Genomic DNA, 23,609 nt, shown 5'->3' on the forward strand with positions numbered 1-23,609 from the left:
TATGCTGGAATAATACAGTGGGATATGCTGGAATAATACAGTGGGATATGATGGAATAATGCAACAAGATACGCTGGATTAATACAGTGGGATATGTTTGAATAATACAGTGGGATATGTTGGAATAATATAACAGGATACGCTGGAATAATACAACAGGATATGCTGGAATAATGCAGTGGGATATGATGGAATAATACAGTGGGATATGTTGGAATAATACAACGGTATATGTTGTTCTAGCTCTCTCCCCCCAGCAGTTCATTAGCACACAGGAGACCAAAATACCCAGCAGGCCATGTGCAAAGGGGGGGCAGGAAGGCAGGGGGCCGTGTTGTGTGTGGGGTGCTGGGGGGGTGGGGTGGGGACACACAGCAGAGTGTACCAGGCCCTAAGAGAAGGTCACATGGTCCCTGCATCAATCTTCCTTTCAATCAATCGCCTTGATGAAGAACAGGCTGGAATAAAATCAAAAGCACTAATAACACTAATGGCTCCTTCTCTTGAGTCAGAGGCCACATGCTGGCGCCTCAGGGGAAATTCCCTCTTTCCTAACAGTTTCTAATCAATGACCAGGTGCTGATCAGTAATTAGGCAGTTAACTTAGAGCTCAATTCTGAGCAGGACGCAGTTAACACAGTTCTCTCCCTTTCAGCGTCTGAACTCTACTGTCTGTGTTAATTCCCCTGCACCGAACATCTCTAATCCCTCCCTCTGCTTGGAAATGAACAGGCCTCACCGTTTACGCCTGGTGGGGTGTGTGGGAGTTACGTATTTTTGGGGCTAATGTGTTTAGAGGCTTCCGTATTTGCTAGGCCAGCGGACACGGGCTTTGATCAGCTCGAGGCAGAAGAACCACACACAGGAACGTGGGGTAACAAAGAAGGGCCAGAATGTCGTTGTGCCAACAGGACATGTGTTACCCCCTGCCAGGTCCCACCCCCCCAACATCCCTCCCGCTGACTCTCTCACTACAGCCAGACAGGAACGCTGGGAATGGGCTGTGACAAAGCTTTGCTGTGCTTTTATGTCATAACGTTGCAGTGCAGTTACAAATTTAAGGAAAGGAGAAAATAAAAGTTAGTGGCTGTTAGACACATTACTGGGAGGAGAGGATTTCTAGCTAGTGCACGAATGATATTTATCAATATAAAAACACGAGACATGGATCATCTGAGGGAGAGGCAGCATGTGGGAGGTTTTCCAAACCAGCATGGAGATGAAAGACAGGAGACACCACATCAACTAAAACAAACAGTCTGCATGCTAATGAGGTCTTTAGTCTGCAGTGTGGACTGTGCCCCAGGTCCCAGTCTTGTCTCGTTCAGGATGGACTCCAGGGGCGGCAGGACAGGGAACTTCCCGCCGTTTCCCTCTCTTGTTTATTTTGTGGTAAACATGTCACTGAACAGGATGGGGGACCGTGATTAACAGTGACATCCAATATGGCAAAGTCAGAATTCATTCTGCTGGTGAACTGGACCACCGCATCCCTTTATGAAGACACGATTCGATTCCTGCTCCAGCTGGTTGATAGCTGTCAGGGCTCTCGGACTCCCTGCTTGGCAGTGACAAGTGCAACCTGTGGACATCTGGCGGAATTTGCAGATTATCTGATACAGGGGGTGTGGAGCACAGCAAATACAGGGTCTTCACTGTCTCTACAGTTTCCATTTACGCAATCACTAACTGGTGTTAATTTACATATAATGCACTAATTTCAGACTGACTTTGATTCGCTAATCTCAGTCTAACTGAGATTAAATCAGAAGAACTGAAAGTTTTGAATTTTAAGTTTTAGAGTTAGAATGAGTGAAAGACATGATTATTTTGACAGGTATGCATTAATGTGCATTGTTAAATTATGAATTGTGACACATGAGGACACGTGCAGGATTTTAGGGCTAACCTACTACTAATCTACTTCTAATCCACTACTAATCTACTACTAATCTACTACTAATTGACTACTAATCTACTACTAATCAACTACTAATCTACTACTAATTGACTACTAATCAACTACTGAATACAGGTTTTATTTTGTTATTCTGAATAAATACCACCATAAATGTGCAGTGACATTAAAATATGGGGCCAGTTCTTAAAAACAGCACTTGCCCTTAGGACAGAATTTAGAGTCCACAGCGAGAGGGCAGAACAATGTATGAAACCCAACTAACATGGACAAAATGGCGGTGCAGGACTGGTGCAGCATCCACACTGCTGCTATAAAACTGAAGCGTTCATACTGCTGCTATAAAACTGAAGCGTTCACACTGCTGCTACAAAACTGAAGCGTTCACACTGCTGCTATAAATCTGAAGCGTTCACACTGCTGCTATAAAACTGAAGCATTCAAACTGCTGCTATAAAACGGAAGCCTTCACACTGCTGCTATAAAACTGAAGCGTTCTCACTGCTGCTATAAAACTGAAGCGCTAACATTGCTTTCAGAGGTGACAAAATGGTTTGGAACATTTAGATCATGGAGCATGTCAATGAACAGGTGTGTGGTTTCCTGGACATGTCTGGACTGCACTACATTAAAGATACAATTCAAATGCCAATGTTGTCTTTTTTCGGCATGTCTTTACATTCCATAGATGAAAAAGTCCAACACTGTAACTCCTAAAAATGTGACCTTTTGCTGAGGACATAATGTTATAACACAAACATGCACCAGTGGTCACCATCATGCGGCAGAAAAAATTGTATTTTAAATGCCTCCTGCTGTTCAGATACCACAACACATTTTGTGAAGTCAATGTTTTCGCCCCTGATTGTGATGAGTAGGTGGGGGTGTCTCAGATTTGAATAATTGTGCATAAGTATCTGTAAGTCACAAATATTTGTCCATATGTCTGGAATTTTTTTCAGGCTAATTAAATCATAAATTTGCATGCCCTTAGACATTTAATAACAATGTTGTTCACAGGAACTTTTCTGAGAAAGCAAAAACATATTTTCTAACGTGAAAGACTTTATAGCAAACCACTTTCTCTTAAACTTTCGATGTTTTTTTTTCTTCCCTTCTCGCAATGGGTTTCAATAATCTCTTCAATGTCAGGAGAAAGCTCTGTGTGTGTGTGTGTGTGTGTGTGCAGATGGAGGGAGAGCTCAGCAGTGCTTCTCTGCTGGGATGCTATTGCCTGTCTGTGTTGCTGCTCCTAGCAGGGGAGCTTTTACAATGAAAGGGCTTCACGCTGCTGTCTTTGACCCACACGCACGGGCCGCCATCTCACGGCCATCAGGCTCGCTGTGGTCTCTCCCATCACTACCCACATTACCCTGTGGTGAATCCCCCCTGCCCCCCTTGGACAGAGAGATTCTCCTCAGAAATCCAGCGTGACCTCTGGATAAAGATACCGAAAACTGAGGCCAATTCTGAGGTTTCCAGGGTGAACCCTGTATTGGCCAAAAAACTAATAATACAAATACACAGAGAAAAACTGGAATGTATCTGACTTGTTTTCCTGCCCCTGTAAATGAAAACTTTCCTGCTCTTCCTCTCTCATTGTGGCGCTGATGTCATCTTCTTACTTATTAATAACACAGTCAACCTAACGAGACGTAAGGAGACGTCAGGTACTTGTTCCCTCCACCAACAAACTTTCTTCAGCTCCGTGCACTGTCTTGCCTTTTCTCCGTATTCTTTTTGTAGCAGTAAAGTATCAGTAAAGTACACAAGGTTTCTACAGAATACGTTTCTCTGGAAACCTTGTGTACTTCTGTACTTCACAGCTATTTTCACTTCCTATATATACATACATACATACATACATACATACACACATACACACATACATACATACACACATACATACATACGTACATACATATATAAATACAGACATACACACATATACATACATGCATAGATATACATACACATACACACATACATACACATATACATACATACATACATATATACACACATACACACATACATACATATATATACACATACATATATACATATATACATATTTAAATACATACATATACACACACACATACATACATACATATATAAATACATACATACATACACGTGAATGAAACAGACCTGAGATGCACTAGCAGAAAGAATGGGTGTACTGATCCCAGAATGCCTGAACACTCTGGAACGCTCGACCTTGTGACAGTATGCGATCTTAAACTTGATCACAGCAGTCCGTGTTAAAGATGGCCAGAAAAAATACAGAGAGGGTCCAAGCCACCGTGTGTTTATGGAGCTGTGTGTACTAACGTATGACTGCGGCCCATCTGCATTGGGGAACGTTCATTTCTGCGCATCTGTCAGGTGCCACGGGATTTTCTGTGTGCGCTGCCATTGTGTCGCCATGGAGACCCCCTCACTGCAGAGGGGAGGAAGGCTTTGCGCTTTCCACGGTGCATGGCGTGGGGCTTTCTGTTCATACCCATCTCCCAGGGGCTCTGGGACAGGGACGCGTCCTCCTGTCTTCTCTGTGTGATGGGCTGTGCTGCGCGGAAACGCGTGTCTCAGCAGTGTGATGTATTCAGTCAGAGAGGCTCGCAGCAGAGTGTCTGACTGCAGCGTTGGTTTATGGAAAGCGACCAGGCAGTGGGGGTCCAGCCCCCCGTTGTCCATGACTACAGCCTCAGAGACACGGTGCATACTGACTGTTTCTTGTTATTCATGACCCCTTGAGAGGAAAAGTGACTGCAAGTAAAATGTGTGAGGTGGTCCTAGTAGAGACAGACGGTAGGGTGATGAGAGGTGTGGCGGACACACTGGAGGTGGAGGTGCTTCACCACCTCCCACTAACGCCTGTTTGTGGGGGCTTACTCTCCCTGCCTCGCCTCCTCCCCTCCCCTCCCCTCCCCTCCCCCCTCTCTCTCGCTCCCTGACTTGCACATTTACACAACTTGGCAGACACTCTAATCCAAAGCAACTTACATATTTAACAGTTTGACAGTGTGTGATCCTCGGGGAATGAAACCCATGACCTTGGTGATACTAGCACCATGATCTACCAAACAGGAGCCTCCTCTACCTGTCTCTCCATCTGTCTCTCTACCTGTCTCTCCACCTGCGTCTCTATCTCTCTCCACCTGTCTCTCCATCTGTCTCTCTACCTCTCTCTACTTGTCTATCTGTCTCTCCACCTGCCTCTCCATCTGTCTCTCTGTCTCTCCACCTGCCTCTCCACCTGCATCTGTCTTTCCACCTGTCTCTCTAACAGTCTCTCCACCTGTCCCTCTACCTCTCTCCATCTATCTGTCTCTCCACCTGCCTCTCCACCTGTCTCTATGTCTCTCCACCTGTGTCTCTGCCTCTCTACCTGTCTCTCCACCTGCCTCTCTATCTGTCACTCCACCTGCCTCTCCACCTGTCCCTCTGTCTCTCTACCTGTCTCTCCAGCTGCCTCTCTACCTGTCTCTTCTTCCTCTGCCCCACCTCTCTCTGTCTGTTCCTCTTTGGAAACACGAACCTCTATACTTAGTCGTGGTAGGGAGAGAATGAGTGAAAGAGAGAAAACAATAGAGAAGAGAGAGGAGGAGAGAATGAGTGTGTGAGTGCAAGAGACAGAAAAAGAAAAAGTGAAAGAATCTGATAGAGGAGGACAAGGAAAAATAAAACGTGAGTAGGAAAAATAACAGGAAGAATAAGTTTGTAAAAGTGTGTGTGTCTGTGTGTTTGTGTGTGTGTGCATCTGTGTTTGTGTGTGTGTGTTTGCATGTCTGAATATGCATGTGTAAAATTCAGATGTGTTTGTACGATTCTACTGCTCTCTAATGGGAATAATTCTGTAATGACATTGTTCAGATGCATTTAGTAAAGACAATTATCTGTGTGTAAATCATTTACACACTGAAATAATAAAGACACTTTATTATTCATAGATTTCATGGAACTCCAGAAATTAAACCTCTTAGCTTTGCCATCACATTAATGAAACACACTTTCCTGACTGACACCTCAGTTATATCTACTGTGCTTATGGAGAAATGATCTTACCTGTAATAACCAGAATGTTTCAACACTATGATAAGTGTGTCATAAATATGTCATTTTCCACAGTGTTTTTTCATTCATCTCTCCTCACAGAGCCTGGATCTTTATTCACAGACTCTATGCTTTAGTTGTGTGTGTGTGTGTGTGTGTGTGTGTGTGTGTGTGTGTGTGTGTGGCAGGAGATCACACTGTGAACCGCCCCTCCACCCAGTCATCTCCACAGCATCTGTCATGCTCACTCAGGAGGAGAAATACCAAAAATAAACCAGCAGTCACTAAACCATCATCTATAAACAAATTTAAAAATACACTACGAATAAGCCCATTTGATACGGCCCTTTGAAGTCAGCGTTTCTGTCTTATCTGCTGGCACAGAAACCAACAGGAAGTGACAAGGAAGGAGAATTTGCCCTTGTTGCTGTCGGACCAATCAGGTTCGTCGAAGGGCAGTGTTTGTGACACAAACATATGCTCACTATCTCAGCTGACCATATGTCTCCAGCTTAATAATATCGGGAAGGAGGCAGAGCACGGGTGGCTCGGAGGAAAACACTGCACGAATCAAAGAACTTTCATCTCACACAACACTCACAGTCAAAAAGTTAGAACCAATACATTTTGAAAAACACAAAGACCAGTTTTGAAACACAGAATGTATGTTTCAGTAGAGATATTTTCAACTAGTTATGAAAGTCTTGTAGTGACTGCTATGGCAAAATAACAAAGTGAACAGAAAAAGAAACTATGGTAAATTCACAAATTACTCAAAGTCGTTTGTAGGTGCTCCATTATTTAAAAACAAGAATTTTGATTTGTACTTATTAAGGGTAGATGGGACTGGGGTTAGACATCTAGATAAAGCTCCAGGGGACAGACAAGGTTCAGCGTGCCCTGATAAAGACCTCTGAGCACACAGAAACTCAACCGTCAACGCGGAACATTTGTGGGGGTCACTGGAATTGTCTGGATGTAGACAGGGCTGCCATGTCCCTTCTAAAACCATCTGTAGATCTAAAGAGTCAGAGAAGTGTCTCTGCAGCTGCAATTTAGCCAGTAAATGAAGTTCATGTGATCATGTGACTGACATTCATGTAATTAACATTCATGTGACTCACGTTCATGTGATCATGTGATTGACATTCACGTGATCATGTGACTGATGATCATGTGATCAGCTTTTCCAGAAAAGCTGCTACTTCTGTGACTCCACTTTGGCCCAACAAGAACCTTATTCCCAGTCCTCCTTATTTCCAGTCATGCCAGTTGCTTCAGCTCAACAGCACAAACAGAATGATGGCAGCTTTGTCTTCGTTACTGGATGAAATTCTTCCAGAGTAGGAAACGCTACAATAAAAGTCCTCTGCTTCTCTTTGGGTACAATAATTAACATAATATAAAGTCGTAATTGCACTTTTGATGTTAGGTAAAAACTAACCCTTTGCATTTTAAATGTACATATTCCAATTTCAAATGCATATTGTACAGCACAAACAGCTAAGATGCAATTTGGAAATTATGACAAACCTACTCAAGAATATGATTTATTCAAAATCTAAGACTAATCGTAAAATCTTCAACGCTAGATCTACTGAACACAACAAACACAAAGCAACTAATTTCTTTGTTGTAATGCAGCATTTATATGTACATAAAGAGCTCACCCAGGAAATGGCACCCACGTATTCTGCCTTCGTGGCTGATGTCCTGGCAGTGCGGGTGTGCTTCACACTGAGCATGTGCAGGAAAGGCCCAGCCCACAGCCCCGCACAGCTGCCCACGTTACAACCATTGCAATCAGCATCTCACCACACGCCTTCCATTACATCTGCATGCCGACTTGCTCTAATGAAGTTCAGTCTAATCAAAGGGGACTCAAAGTACTTATCAAAACACTGTAGAACTTGACACCCCACAATCACAAGACCCTGGCAACATGTTGGGAAGGAACACATTAAAAGGGCATTAGCATATATATGTTTGAGATCTCTCTCTCTACACACACACACACACACACACACACACACACACACACACACACATATACAGTTTGGTGTATGCATGAGAAGAGCAGCTTTCAAAGATTTCTCTCTCTCTCTGATACAGAATCTCTCTCTCTCTCTCTGATACAGAATCTCTCTCTCTCTCTCTGATACAGACTTCTCTGTCTGTCTCTCTCTTGCTTTCTCTCTCTGATACAAATTTCTCCCTCTCTCTCTCTCTGATAGATTTCTCTCTGTGTCTCTCTCTCGCTCTCTCTGATACAGATGAAGTTGCATCACAGCACATAGTCAACTCAAAGCAGACGTTCAATTTATGCTTTTTTATGTAACAAACAAGCAAACGTCTGGTGGGAGAACAGCGCGAGGCCCTCAGACTGTCCTTGTGAGTTGCTTCCTTTCTAGCATGGAGCTCTCACACACCACCCCACTTTTGAACCAGTAGTTTTACTGTTATTGAAAAGTATCAAGATATTCTGTATGCATACAAAATCCTGACTTTAAAGCATGTTTGAATAGTCTGTAGTTTTCTAATAGAAGGTGTGGGTCATGACCCTGGAGTGGGTTGGTCTTAATTAGGAAAACTCCAGTCATAAATATCCAAACACAGCACGATCGGACAGCAGGGAAAAACAAGCCTTGAATACTCCAACAAAAAAATAAGGGATATAAGAGTCAGACTGTCAAGGGCAAACCCAGACGTGGCCATCAAACGGCGCAAAGGCCAACGTGACCACCAGGGGTGCTGTTTGAGTTTCTCCGTACACTGCTGCCATGGTCATAACACAAGATATGCGAGCAGGAGCTCCACAATAATTTATGTGCAGAAAGGAGGAGCAATTTTATATAGGTTTATATAGGTACTCAGTGGTTAAGGTACTGGACTAGTAATCAAAAGGTTGCCAGTTCAAGTCCCACTACCACCAGGTTGCCACTGTTGGGCCCCTGAACAAGACCCTTAACCCTCAATTACTCAAGTGTTCAGTCAGAATTGTAAGTTGCTTTGGATAAAAGCGTCAGGTAAATGCCATAAATATCATCTTAACTCCCTAACAAAAAGATACAGTAACCAGTGCCCTCTTCTTCAAAGAGAAGAGGTTACCTAGGTTATATCAGTGATGGAGTGTGTATGCACACCTGGGCACGTACAGAAATTAGGGATAGAAGAAAGCCAAATAAACAGCACAACCCAAGGAACACAAGGGGTGTGTCCCAGCTGCATACTATTTACTAATAATAACTAGTTTTTAAGTATGTAGTACATAGTTTAATTAAAACTGTTAAATTTGAGTACACTCATAAATCCAAGATGCTCGCTCAGAACTGGTCGGTTTGGAATACGGTTTGAATGGACACTATCGTCCCATAATGCAATACAAAATGGAAACGAAGGCGCTAAAAGCGTCTGCAAAAAAATAAATGAAATAAAATATAAAAAAAATAATAATAAAAAATAAAAAATCCAAAACAACATAGATAGTACAACTTGGGAGTTCTTTCTTTAAAACCGTAAAATAATTAACAAATATAACAAATGGTTGCTATTTTAGTAAGAAATCTGTTTTAAACACGTGTTACTTTAAGTTAGCTAGCAGCCTAGCTGTAGTAGTGTTTGGTCTTCGTAGGTAAGCTAGGTAGCGTTAGCCAATTAGCAGCCAACTAGCTAGCTGACGGCAGCTAAATTTAACTTATCCATATTTGTAAACGAGGTAGAATATCAGGCCTTAATATTTTAGGTTTAATACCAATGTTGATGTAATATATAAACCCAATGAGAAATCTATGATATCGTTCACTAATAAAGACTCAGATCGTACAGTAGATAATGTTGCTTAATTGCCATGTAGCTAACTTGGCTAGGTTAGCATTTCCTAGCTCGGGTTAGCCTGAACATGGTAACTGAGCCCAGAATAATGTAATTTTTACGTGTGATACTACAGAAGGAATCCAGTTACAAATCATGGGAAACCTACTTAGGGGCTGATGAAGACACCCGCCTGCTGATAACTTGCCACAGAGGGAGGAGAGAGGAGAGGTGAAGGGAGAGTGAAGAGAGAAGGGAGAGATGGAGAGATGGAGAAGAGGGAGTGAGAGTGAAAAGAGACATGCTCATCCTGCTTTTAGACACATTTGTTAAGTGAGATTAAAATGTTAAAACAATATAATTTGGATTGTTATTTATTATAGGTATGAATAATAATAATGATAATAAATATGATTAATTATAATGATGACTCCACTCCTCTTTGACTCCGCCCCTCTCTGACACATCACAGGTAAAACTAAATAAGTAAAGAGGCTCTTACAGGAGGGGAGGATCGTTAGCTGTGAGAGCACTGAACCCATGACAGGACGAAGTCAGGAACCAAACTAAAACAACAACACGCTGAGAATGTTAACAAAAAAAGCAAACCCTGATATCTTGTGTAAAACATTACCATGCATTTACAAACTGAAGCATGTTTATATCACTAAAGTCTTCATAAATAGTTATTCCCATTACTCGTGGGGTTATGCTGATTGTGGAATGTGTATTTTGAACACTGTACCATGGTGATGAGTTTCGCAAACAAAGATCAAAGCAGTTCTGGGATGTCACAGTGTTTAAATGAAACCAGCCCTCAGTAGCCCCACCCCACCCCCCTGGGGGTAAATCAAGTGAGGTGCGATGCCTGAGTGTGCCAAGTAGCTTGTTACCTGTCCTTTCACACACATGGTGAGGCAGCTTCCTCACCTTCCACACTACAGGACTGTTTGTTTGTTTATTTATTTATTTTATTCAGTGGTGCATGTGCCAGTGTGTTCGGAGCTGTCTGTCTGCATATCTTCAAGAGCAGTGTGCAGGGTGTGAGCACATGCCAGTCTCCTCTGTGTGTGAAAGGAAGGGACAACCTGAGAGCTTGTCTTCAGCGTCTGCGGGGCAGTGGAGTGGCAGCATGCTGCTCCTGGTCAGTGGTACAGGGGACTGTTTCTGCCCTGGATGCAGCGGAACAGGACATGATCCCCCATGCTGTGGCAAACACACATTTCCATAATGGAATCTGGCTGTGCAGACACCACAAATAGAATGACCCTATGTGGGGGGACAGGTCTGGATGTGCTACACACACACACACACACACACACACACACACACACACACACACACACACACACACACACACACACACACACACAGGCACAGCCGTCTGATCGAGCACCATATCGAGATGCATAGAAGAATACTCTCTAATTCTCGACACACCTGATCTGTCTGAAGTGTTTGCTTTCCCATCCGTTGCCTTGGAGCAAACAATTACAGTCGCTATTGAACTGCGTTAACGTGGCATAATGTGGCATAATGTGCTCGATGCAATTACAAATTCCAATAACTTTCCCCATTTTGATGGTGGTGGGTAGGAGGCTGTGCTGCAGAATAGATAATTATTTCAATTTGAGTTCCAATTTTTATGGCCATAATGAAAATGTGGTGCAGCGTTTGGAAATGATAGGACCACGGGTACCTGACACTCCAGGCTGTGATGGGCACTTCTGAATTGTGTAGATGGTGAGAGGTTTTTCCTGCTCTGGCTATAGTCAGACTTTGTGTTGTAGTCAGACTTTGTGCTGTCCTCAGACTTTGTGCTGTACTCAGATTTTGCCTCAGGGTCATAAGCCTTTTCTCCAGTATGAAGGAAGTAACTAACTGGAACATTTTAGCTCCACTGAGCAAATATAAAATAACATGTCCAGACTGCATATCACATAACAGCAAGCACAGGAATTTACAAACATGGGAAACATTATACGGGAAGTCCCTATTCCAGGAAATGAAAAGAGCAGATCTAACAGATCTACTGCTGCACACTGATTGGTGGAGTACCTAGTGGAAGTTGATGAGGAAAAGCTGTTAAGTGCAGAGGGACATTCCCTAAGCTCTTGGACTGTCCCCAAGATCCTGGACATTCCCTAAGATGGACTGTCCCCAAGCTCCTGGACATTCCCTAAAGTCCTGGACTGTCCCTAAATTCTGGACTGTCCCTAGGCTTCTGGACTGTCCCTAAGCTTCTGGACATTCCCTAAGCTCCTGGACTGTCCCTAAGTGCCTGGACATTTTGATCAGTTGCTGGAGCTTCTTGTTACACAGATAGTGCTGGGACATGTGTCATTCGTGGAAAAGTGCCATCAAGTCAAGTGAAAAGTCACATTTATTTCTGTTTTTTACAACAGCCATTATCACAAAGCATCTTTAAAGATGTCCAAATCCAAGTCCCCAGTGAGCAAGCCAAGGGCGACAGTGGCAAGGAAAAACTCCCTAGAGCACGAGGAAGAAACCTTGAGAGGAACAAAAACTCAAAAGGGGAGGGGGGCATCCTCCTCTGGGCGACAACAGACACAACAATAATAAAAATATAAGCAATAAGGAACAGAATAAATAGTGAGAGAGAGAGAGAGAGAAAGAGAGAAATAAATAAATAAATAAATAATACTAAAAATGAAAAAATAAGCAATCAATGTCTAGTCCTAATCTGGTTGAACTACTTCAAGGGCAATGGATAAGTAGTTGGCTGGGCTAGAGGTGAGGTGGGCTACAGCAGGAGACGTCAGGGGCTGGTGGGAGGAGCCATGGCAGCTAAAACGGGTTGAGGCTCAGTAACACCATGATGTCAGGGGTAAGTGAACCTTGGCAGAAAGAGAGAATAGATTATTAGACATGTCCAGGTACGAGGGTGTATAAGTTAGGGAACTATAATGTGCACCTGCCCTTGGAGTTCCTGCCCAGTTGCTGGTGATCTTCATGTGTCACCCAGTCACCAGACTCCCATTCAACCACCACCCAAGTACCTCTATACAGCACTATGAGCAATCTGACAATTGCCCAAGAATATCAAAATACATTAAAAAGTTGAATATCTGTGAGGGAAAAAATCTGTTATGAAGTTCTGAAGAGAGACTGCACAATTCCTGTGCTCAGCGATGTTCCCAGCATGGCTGGAGCAGCTGCTGTTAGCTTTGGTCATAACAGCAGAATCTCAAACGGTCTCACAAAATCCTGCGTCTATGCCCAGTGCCTGAAGCAGATAGGAGCCTGTGTCAATACGGATGCAGTGGGCTCCAGCGAACTCAGCCGTTACTCACAGAAAAGACACCTTTCAAGTAAACTTCAGAAAAATGATCAGTTAAGGAGCTGGGATGTCACACTGTGGCTAAAAAAATAATTCACCTCCCTCTGACCTTTGCACACCTCTTAAAATCACATCGGATTTTTTGACATTCATCAAAACAAAAAGTTCTGTAAAAAGTAAAAAAAATCCACATATTTTTCTAATTGCGAATTTAAAAGTAAAACAATTAATTGCATAACATTAGACCACGATTAGACCACAGGGCAGCCTGTCATGTGAAAATCCTATAAATATGTTGACAAAAATCCAAAAATCCATATGAGTATAAAGGGAGCACTTTGTAAGAGGGTTCAGGTCTCTGTGAGATAAACACTACTGACCTGACGGAGGGCCTGCTCTTTGAACAGATGCGATAGGGACCAGTTTACTTCACTCGCGCCACGCTTATTAAAACATCTCAGCTCCTACAAGGCAAATTAGAGGAGAATCGTTCAGTTCAGATGTTCCCCAGAACCACAGAGCTGCGCAGGAACCTGGTCCAGCTGTCTCGGATGTGTGGAATGAACACTGCCAAAGACCTAACTCTTGCAGCAGCCGAGCCAGGCCAGACCTACGCCGGGTAAAAGCGGTATATACGATGATTGGTGGCCAGGACTCTCTCTTCCCTCCAGCAGGTGGGGCTTATGCTACACCTCCACCCTCCTGTGCTCCCACCTCCAACATTCCCTGCTCTGGTGACCTCTCACCTCCCCCAAGGCCTGTGCATTCTCCGCCTTCACATAGTGGCTGTTGGAACTCGTGCTTTGACAGACATAACTCTCACAACTCTCCCTCCTCTCCAAATCTCTTGGCCACTGGGTTGCTGTTCACAAAAGCACAGCTGAGATGTTGGCTATTAGTTTAGAGGAACTTTTCCTGTGTCTGGTATCTTCCCTTGTTATTCAACACATTTGCAGGGACCCACTACCAAAACAATTCAAGCACAGCCAAGACAAGACACCCGAAAAACTAGTTTCCAAAAAAGTTTGCAAAATGTTGCCTGTGTCTAACAGCACAGCTAAGTAAAGAAAAGGATCAACTCTAAACCAAGCACAAGTGTGTGCAGTACTAGTGCGAGGAGGACTAGTGCGAGGAGAGCCCTTCTGATGAATGTCAGGCTCTGAGGGTGGAGGTATGGTCATACTCTAGGGTGGAGGTACTGTCAGGCTGTGGGGGGTGGAGGTATTGTCATACTCTGTGTGTGGAGTTACTGTCATACTCTAGGGTGAAAGTAGTGTCATACTCCGTGGGTGGAGGTACTGTCAGGTAGCTCACGAGATGAGCCCAACACCACAGACACGTAGGAGTCGCACACGGTGATACTGCACACCAGGTGAAAAGAGTGTACACACACAGAGACCAACCTCAAATATAACACCAACTTGAGATGCTAACTACATTTGGTTGTCCAACACATCATTTTTATTAGCTGCCACTGACTGTGTGTGTGTGTGTGTGTGTGTGAGGGCATTTTTCCATTATTATAAACATCAAATAGAAATGGATAGGGAATAAAGAAACTAATATGTGAATGGTTGCCATAGCGATTAGACCACAGGGCAGCCTGTCATGTGAAAATCCTATAAATATGTTGGCAAAAATCCAAAAATCCATATGAGTATAAAGGGAGCACTTTGTAAGAGGGTTCAGGTCTCTGTGAGATAAACACTACTGACCTGACGGAGGGCCTGCTCTTTGAACAGATGCGATCGGGACCAGTTTACTTCACTCGCGCCACGCTTATTAAAACATCTCAGCTCCTACAAGGCAAATTAGAGGAGAATCGTTCAGTTCAGATGTTCCCCAGAACCACAGAGCTGCGCAGGAACCTGGTGCAGCTGTCTCGGATGTGTGGAATGAACACTGCCAAAGACCCAACTCTTGCAGCAGCCGAGCCAGGCCAGACCTACGCCAGGTAAAAGCGGTATATACGATGATTGGTGGCCAGGACTCTCTCTTCCCTCCAGCAGGTGGGGCGTATCCTACACCTCCACCCTCCTGTGCTCCCACCTCCAATGTTCCCTGCCCTGGTGACCTCTCACCTCCCCCAAGGCCTGTGCATTCTCCGCCTTCACATAGTGACTGTACAGTGACCCCCCCTCCGGTCTCATCAAACAGCGGAGAGATTGCAAGGTCAGGATCTCCAGAGGCAACGTGAGTGTATGTGCAGATCTCTGCTCCCAGCTCAGGCCAGGCGGAGGACAGGCAGGGTTGTGTGCCACCTTCTTCCTCTCTGCCATGGAAGTTGAGAACGCGGTTTGCCACGGTTCCTGCTACAGCGATCAGAGCGTGACAGGCCTGTGGGCCTGTGGCAGCAGCCGGACACGCTGCTGGATTAAAGCTGCACGCTGCAGGTGACGCCCTCCACCAGAGCCAGAGGCACTCGAGGGACGTGAGGTGGAGAACACCTCCACACATAGTGCACTCCAGTCCTAGCACCTCCCCTCCTCACACACACCATACGCACTCTCTCCCCTCACACACACCATACGCACTCTCTCCCCTCACACACAACATGCACACTCTCCCCCCTCACACATAATGTGAGATCATGGTGTGTGTGTGAGTCGGGGCATAAGTGGAGCTCTATTGTCTGTGAGTTGGGGGGGTGAATGGGGCTGATGTGTGTGTGTGTATTTGTGTGTGTGTGTACTTGTGTGTGTGTGTGTGTGCTTGTGTGTGTGTATGTGTGTGTGTGTGTGTGTGTGTCAGCTCTCATTGCTCCTCCATAGAACATGTTGACCACATCCAACTCACTCAGAGCTGCTGGGAATGTCGATGTTAATTTGCTGTTTATGAATGCATGATTTGTTTCATTAATCAGAGACAATATCATTATCCAAATCAAACCATTCCCCTTCACTGGGATGGGCTCACAGGGAGAAATGCTCTTTGAGGGAAAATCGATCATAATTCTCTGTATTATTGTCTGCTAACAAAATTTTCATCTGTGCAGCTGTCAGGAGTCACCAGACCAAAGCAAAGACACAAACACTGCTGCAGACACAGGTCACGTGATGATCTGATGATCCTCAAGCTCACGGCTATGCTTCCACAATCCCACCTGCAGCTGATTTCGTAATGGAGTTCAGAATCTGTACAACAGCCTGTATACACAGTTACAGGATTATTAAATATGCTCACAGAATAGACTCTGAGTCATGAACAAGTTTGGAAAAATATCTAGTTTGTATGAATGATTTTGGTCTTTGCTTCTCTTTTGAGACATTTGCTGTAGGGGGATCCATCCAATGGGAAAAAGGTTTGTTGTAACGTGGCCCAGATAGTGAGACAGGATTATCTGTAACGTGGCGCAGATAGTGAGGCAGGCTTATCTGTAACGTGGCCAAAACAGTGAAACAGGATTATTTGTAACGTGGCCCAGATAATGAGACAGGGTTATCTGTAACGTGGCCCAAATAGTGAGATAGTATTATTTGTAACGTGGTCCAAATAGTGAGGCAGGATTATCTGTAATGGCTTGTGATGTAGATCTGTGTAAGTACTCCTTTGAAGAGAAACACTGATTGTGTGAAACCTCTGCATGACCCGAGAATGAAACAGTCCACATCTTGGAGTGGAACTTTGCATTTGTAGCACATTAAAGAACTTTTCTATTACAAAGACTTCTGCTCAACATGATGATGATGATTATAGATGTGGTTTACAGGCAGAACAAGTACATTTCCCATACAGGACAATTAAGGAAATAACTGTCTGTTCCCTCCAGCATCTCCATTAAGGGGGTTTGGCTCTGTTACAGGACATCAGGCACGTTTGCCTCTTCTATTCCCCCAGTGCCTGGTTTGTGGGTGGAGAGAACAGTCAGCAAATCCCGATCCTGATCCAGGCTAAATACAGGAGAGGGCTGGGAATCAAAGGCATATTACTGTACCGCTAGAAGAGTCTTTCCCTTCTCTTCCAGGGATGAAGGTTAAGAGTGATTTCTTGCAAAGCAGTTGCTTTCTATTCTGCTAGCAGTGAGATTTCCAGTATCCAGAAAATATTAGCATTAGTGTGATGCACTGGGGTAACAGATGTGTGTTGGAAGTGCTTTAAAGAAGCAGGTGGAAGTGCAGCTTTTTAGGATACCACAGAAGAAGATGAATGCACCCAAAACAGCTGTAGTCCCAGTGCTGCCTCAACACTTGTACATCCAAGGGCTTTTTCAACTAAGTTCAAATTTGAATTTGTAAATGTTATACATAAAAAATAAAAATTAGCACTTTATTTTCTCTGCGAGAGCTGCCATGCCTACTGTGGAACGTTGTCTCAAAAGGTTCTGGCTGTTCAATGCAACAAAATCTTTCAACCAATACAGATTCACTCAAGATACATTTTCCAAGCGGGACATGTTTGAAACCTTCAAGCTGTTCTGAGTAGCTGTTGGCCGTGTTGCCTTTATAATCCAAGCTGTTTACATAAAACAATAAAAGTGATACACAAGAAGAAATTCATCAGTCATCACAAATTCATGGCCAAACATTCCTTTAGACTCTGGGTCTCGTCATCCCTACTGAGGGTTCAAGGCTGTTTTCTTCACACGGATGTAATGTACATGCTCATTTATTACAGTGTGCATGAATGTTTTGAGGGAATACATTTGCATCAGTCTTGCTGTAAAAAGATCTCGACCTGCAGGCTGGTCTGGACCACCTCCGGAGTGACGGAACAAACTCTCAGGTTCAGTTTGTTCATGGGTTTCACCACTGATCCGGTAAAAATTATTCTAACTTTTAGGAGAGCCACACATCAAAACTTCTAAAACCATATTCAATATATTTCATGTCAGGAACAAGGTTTCATTGTTTCCTATATAAACTATTTCTATACCCGAATTCTGTTTTTGACATTATGTTTCTGTGCTGGTAGTTGTTTTTCTCTTCAGTCTCACTCAGAAAGAAGTTAGAACCATATTGTCCTCTGACAGGCTGTATTGTGGTAGTTGTAGTTTCTCTGAGAGGCTGTGTTCTGTATTGTGGTAGCTGTAGTTTCTCTGACAGGATGTGTTTTAGATTGTGGTAGTTGTAGTTTCTCTGACAGGTTGTGTTTTGCATTGTGGTAGCTGTAGTTCCTCTGACAGGCTGTGTTCTGTATTGTGGTAGCTGTAGTTTCTCTGACAGTTGTGTTCTCTATTGTGGTAGCTGTAGTTTCTCTGACAGGTTGTGTTCTGTATTGTGGTAGTTGTAGTTTCTCTGACAGGTTGTATTTTGTATTGTGGTAGCTGTAGTTCCTCTGACAGGCTGTGTTCTGTATTGTAGTAGTTGTAGTTTCTCTGAGAGGCTGTGTTCTGTATTGTGGTAGCTATAGTTTCTCTGACAGGTTGTGTTTTGTAGTGTGGTAGTTGTAGTTTCTCTGACAGGCTGTGTTTTGTATTGTGGTAGCTGTAGTTCCTCTGACAGGCTGTGTTCTGTATTATGGTAGTTGTAGTTTCTCTGACAGGTTGTGCTCTGACAACTACTTCACTGTAATTGTTTTTTTCTGACAGATTGTGATTGGTAGTTGTAGTTGGTAGTTGTTTCTGTAACATGCTGTGTTCAGTATTATGGTAGTTATTTCTCTATGTAGTTTCTCTGGATTTTCTGCGTTCATTATAGTTGTATTTTCTCTGTGTTCAGTATTATGGTTGGTGTAATTTCTCATGATGTGGTAGCTTCTCAAACAGACTGTGTTTATTATCATTGTAGTTGTAGTTTCTTCAGTGATGCACAGCCTGGGATATGCAATTTATTTTTCGATATCAGGCCAAACAAAACATGTTCAGAAGCACAAATGTTCAGAATTACGCTAAGATGAGAAAGCACCTTAAAAAAGAAACCAACCCACACTGGCTGGGTTTGGGAGTTTAGCCACAGGGAAGGTGAAATTACATCATTTTAATTTAACAGGCTTTTAAAAATAAAATCATCTAGCCAGTGTGATTTTGAATGAAGTTGGCAACATTTTAAATGAGTATTTTAAAGTTAGAGGTGAGAGGTCAAAGGTTAGAGTGTGAGAGTGTGCCAGAGTGAGCCAGATGGAAGGACTCTGAGACAGGAGAGACTGAGTTAATGATGTGGTTCACAGGCCACAGATCTGTTCACAGAGTCTTAATTATATTCTGCAGTGGGAGAGTTTCAGTTTGTGGATAAAAATAAAACAAAAGCAGCTTGTTAGTTAGTCAGTCAAAGAAGTGGTTAGCCTTGAATGAACAAATCACCATTGAACAAAACCATATTCTTTAAATTAACTTTATTTCCATTATTATATCCCTTTGATTATGTGTCTAAGACTTCATCAGAATTCAACATTATGACAGAATTCAGTATTATGACATCATCACTGAGGTGCTGGAGGAAGTGGCATCAGTCAGTGACAGTTAGTCACACAAGACAGGCAAGACCACTCTGGGCATGCTGGGAAATTACACCCCAAACTCCTGGCACACAGCCTGGACAGACTGGCAGGAGGCAGGGCAAATTCCTCCCGACATTCAACCTTTTATTGAAGAAAAAAGACCAATCTCACAGAGCAGACGCCGCGTAGCGCACGACGTTAGTCTGCAGGGCCACCAGGAGATCAGTGGCACAGAAGGGCTCCGTTTTGTGCTGCTAAAGTCCCTCACATGTCAGTGCTGCTCCACCTACTAATGTTAATATTCAGACAGTTTAGAGTATTTCCCATAATCACAGGCAGGTGGCATTTTATCACTTGAATGATATCAAAAGTGTTTTATTAAATCTGAACTAATGCAGTATAGATGGCTGTTTTGATGGCAATTACTGTTGCCTTTCTGGCTTTTAAATTCAAACCTTTGGTCCTGCTATTAAACTGTCAGCTGTTTTTCATATTGCATGTGATGGTTATTTTATGGCGTGCAGGTCATTTTGACTTTTGATGCAGTAATCATTTTAATACATAAGCGACATTATTATCTGAGCTCTGTGTCGAAGGTTAAATGTTGTAGTTGTATGGAGGGCAGAGTAGAGGCACTCACAAGCGCACTTTGTGGTTCAAGTCCAGCAATAGCGTGAAGACAGCCATCGTATCTGTATCCAGGTTTTTGTCATACAGTAGAGTCTTATTTAAGCTGCATCTGAAATCATTCTGGGCTGATTTATACAGAATAACAGATTTATTACATTCCAAACTATTCCAATATCCAAGCGCACAGTCTTCCTGTGGACCAGAGGCACAGCCAGTACTACTGACATTAAACAGTAAGAGGTACAGCCAGTAACACTCTTACTAAGTTAAAACCATCTACAGTCAGAAATACATCATTAACATCAGTTTAGCACTAGTTGGCTATAGAAGCTGAATCTTCCTGAAAAATACCTCATCTATGAACGCCTCAAATAAACAGGAATAACGGCGCTTTGCGTTTCTTCACTTATCTTTCATCTTTAGCTTGCGATGGCAGTCTAAACACAGTAGGCAGTCTAGACACAGTACAGCGGTCTAGGCACAGTACAGCACTGTCATATATAGCAGGCCTGGTGTGGCAGTTTCGGAGTCATCACTGTTGCCAACCTTGAGAAGAACATGCAGTCTCATTTTTTAAGGAAATTTCAAAAAACACCAGAATAAACATTCAAAAAATCGTCCTCACCAGGCAGGTGAAAACCAACAACAAGAACGATGCCAAAAACATAAAACCAGTTAATGTCGATATTGCTGTACACACACAGATTAAACACGTGTTATTAATTACTGCTACTGCAGGGCACTAGATATGTGCATCTTCACAGTTTTGATTCTCCATGTTTGATTGGATTGATGATGTCACAGCCCCACTGCCTGAGGAAAACCATATGTGCAGGAAGTTTATGGTCACCGGTACAAGCTGAAGAATAAAGAGGAAACACTGTCATAAGTTTCCAGAGTGTGTTTACTCCTGTAAAGTGTTTATTTCTATGAAGTCTGTTTAGTTCTCCAAGTGTGTTTAGTTCTGTAAAGTGTGTTTTCTTCTGTAAAGTTAACATGCACAGACTCCAGTGCAGTTTTGTGTAAGGGCCACGGTGCTTCCCTGACTCTGCAGCATGTGATCGCCCATAATCTTTCATAACCCGCAGATAGACGTGATTTATGGATCAGTTTTATCAGAAGCACCTGGAGACCCTGTTGCCTGAGGAGGTCCTGTGAAATCCATTCTTACTGGGACCAAACATGTTACTGCATGTTCACAGGCCTACAGTCACTCCTTATAATTGTTTAAAAGGATATGAAGACCTGTCATGTGCAACATAAGAACACAGGAAGATTAAATCCTATAATGTGCAAAGGAAAAAATGTTTAGGTGTGTGTAAATAATGTTTTCATAAATACAAAACGTAATTAGAATACTACAGTATCCAGTCCTGGTACAGACATATTGGTATAGTGTATGAGTTTACTGTAGAGCTTGACATTTTTTGAAATTTAAGTAAAAAGTGTAAAAGCAAACTACTGCCTGGCTTATAAAATTTGCATCAGAGTTTTAATGTTTTGTAATTATATGAAAAGAGCATGAATTCTCCTAGATATTTAATATATTGAATAACACATAGATCTACTGTATGCATTTTCTGCATTTCCTTGTTAAAATGTGTAGTTTGATGAATAGATGATTAGTTGACTTCAGCTTCTGCCACCAATCGCCTTATTTCCCAGGAATCAGTGTGAGGATGTGGAGAGACAGAGAACAGATCAGGCAGAGAGACACGGCAGGGAAGACAGCAGAGCTGGTCTCACTCCACGGGGTAATCCAGAGACCCGCCACGTCCTGACACAATAACCCTGTGAGAAACATGTTTAAGGCTAACTGCTGCAGAGCACTTCGCTAGGAAAAGCAGAGGTTGAAATAACATCTAGTCATGAATATAAAGTTCCTTAAGAACAACTAATCATCTATTCATCTCTATGCACCCCTGTTTTCTTTTTCCTCAGTTTGGACAGAGCACTCTCAACCATTTCACTACGAGTTATACTGTGTATGACTATGTATGTGACAAATAAACCAAACTTGAAACTTGAAACTTGAAAAGAACCAGGACGTTTCAGACGTTTCAGAGCTGGAGGTTACACATACAGAGTTATATATGTAGTGCTGCAGCATGTTCGGGATCTAGTCATTCATCTAGTCTTCATTTTATTGAGTTGCTAAGTTGGCCTGTTTTATCTAAAGTTTAGTTAGTTCTAAAATTACCCAAGTGAAGGGTTTAAAGTTTTGAGGGCAGGGTTAACCTGCGTTACCTATATCAGACCTGTGAGGTGACGCCTTACAGTACAGCAAACCAACAAGGGGTTGTGGGTAGTGAAGTGTAGAGCACTGCGCTGCCATGGCAATGGGAAACTTGCGGATTATTCTCATAGTTAAAACTGAGCAACTTTGCATGTGTTGAATTTAGTCTGCCGTGTAATCGCCAGTCACTTGGCCAGCCCTGCGTGTGAAGCCCTTGGAGCGCCTCTGTTACGGAATGCTACAAAGACTCCCCTTGAAGGTCACGTTTTTATACATGCCACAGAGAGAATCTAACACTAATTAAAGCTGGGCCTTTAAGTTAATAGGCCCTAGGACAGCTGCTGTTCCCTACAGAGCCACAGAGACCTGCCCGGCATTTTATAATAATGATTATAAAATTACTCCGGGACTCGTTTGGCTTAGTAATAAAAACCCCACTCTCAGAGAATAAAAACATTAATTAAGCTTTAATTTAACAACCTGACAGTCCTCTGTGGTATTTGTGCAGGGTGCTGGCCTTCTTCTAACCTTGAGAGGAAAACAAAACAATAACATCTGAGGCAACGGCTGATCTAAAGTCAGACGTCCAGCTTGTGCTGACCGCGAGCAGCAAGGCACGAGCCCAGAAATAGCGGCAAGGCACTAAACGCTGCAATGTGACGCAAGAACAGGGTGAGTCAACGCTGTGCAGCGCTGATGAATTTCAGAGTGTGATTTGTATAGTACAAACCCCACTGATTAGTAGATCTGCTTTTGTTTGGCTGTGGGTAGCCGAGCATTTGTTTACGGTTGCTTTCTCGAGGCAGGGCAAGGCAGTGGCGCACGTGGGTGTTCGTAAAGACATGTTCCATAAGTCTGCAGGCAAAATGTGCTCCAAGGAGGCACACGGTGCAAGCTCGCAAAATGTTGCAATTTGGCATTTTATATAACAAGAAATTTATGTAAATGTAACTTGTGTCATTTTTATGTAACGAGAAATAAATATGTAGATTTGTTGTTTTCACTCCCCTCACGGATCGGAGCCAAAAAGCCGACCTCCAGTTGGCTGCATCGGGGAAGCTGCCACGAAGCCCTCCTGCTTCTGGCGTGTCCAAGCAGCAGGAAGTACAGCAGGAGGCGTTCCCGTGAGCGCTCGCACTCCGCGGCCCATTATGTCATCAAGTGGCAATCCCCCTCAGGAATCGGACGTGCTTGCGCTGACATGCTCCCTGCACGGGACAAATGGCACCTAAATCTCACCTAATCTCAGGAGCACGATCTGGGCTTAACCCAGACCTGCT

Source organism: Electrophorus electricus, chromosome 4, assembly GCF_041902795.1.
Source record: "Electrophorus electricus isolate QZ-2024a chromosome 4, ASM4190279v1, whole genome shotgun sequence".
Lineage (NCBI taxonomy): Eukaryota > Metazoa > Chordata > Actinopteri > Gymnotiformes > Gymnotidae > Electrophorus > Electrophorus electricus.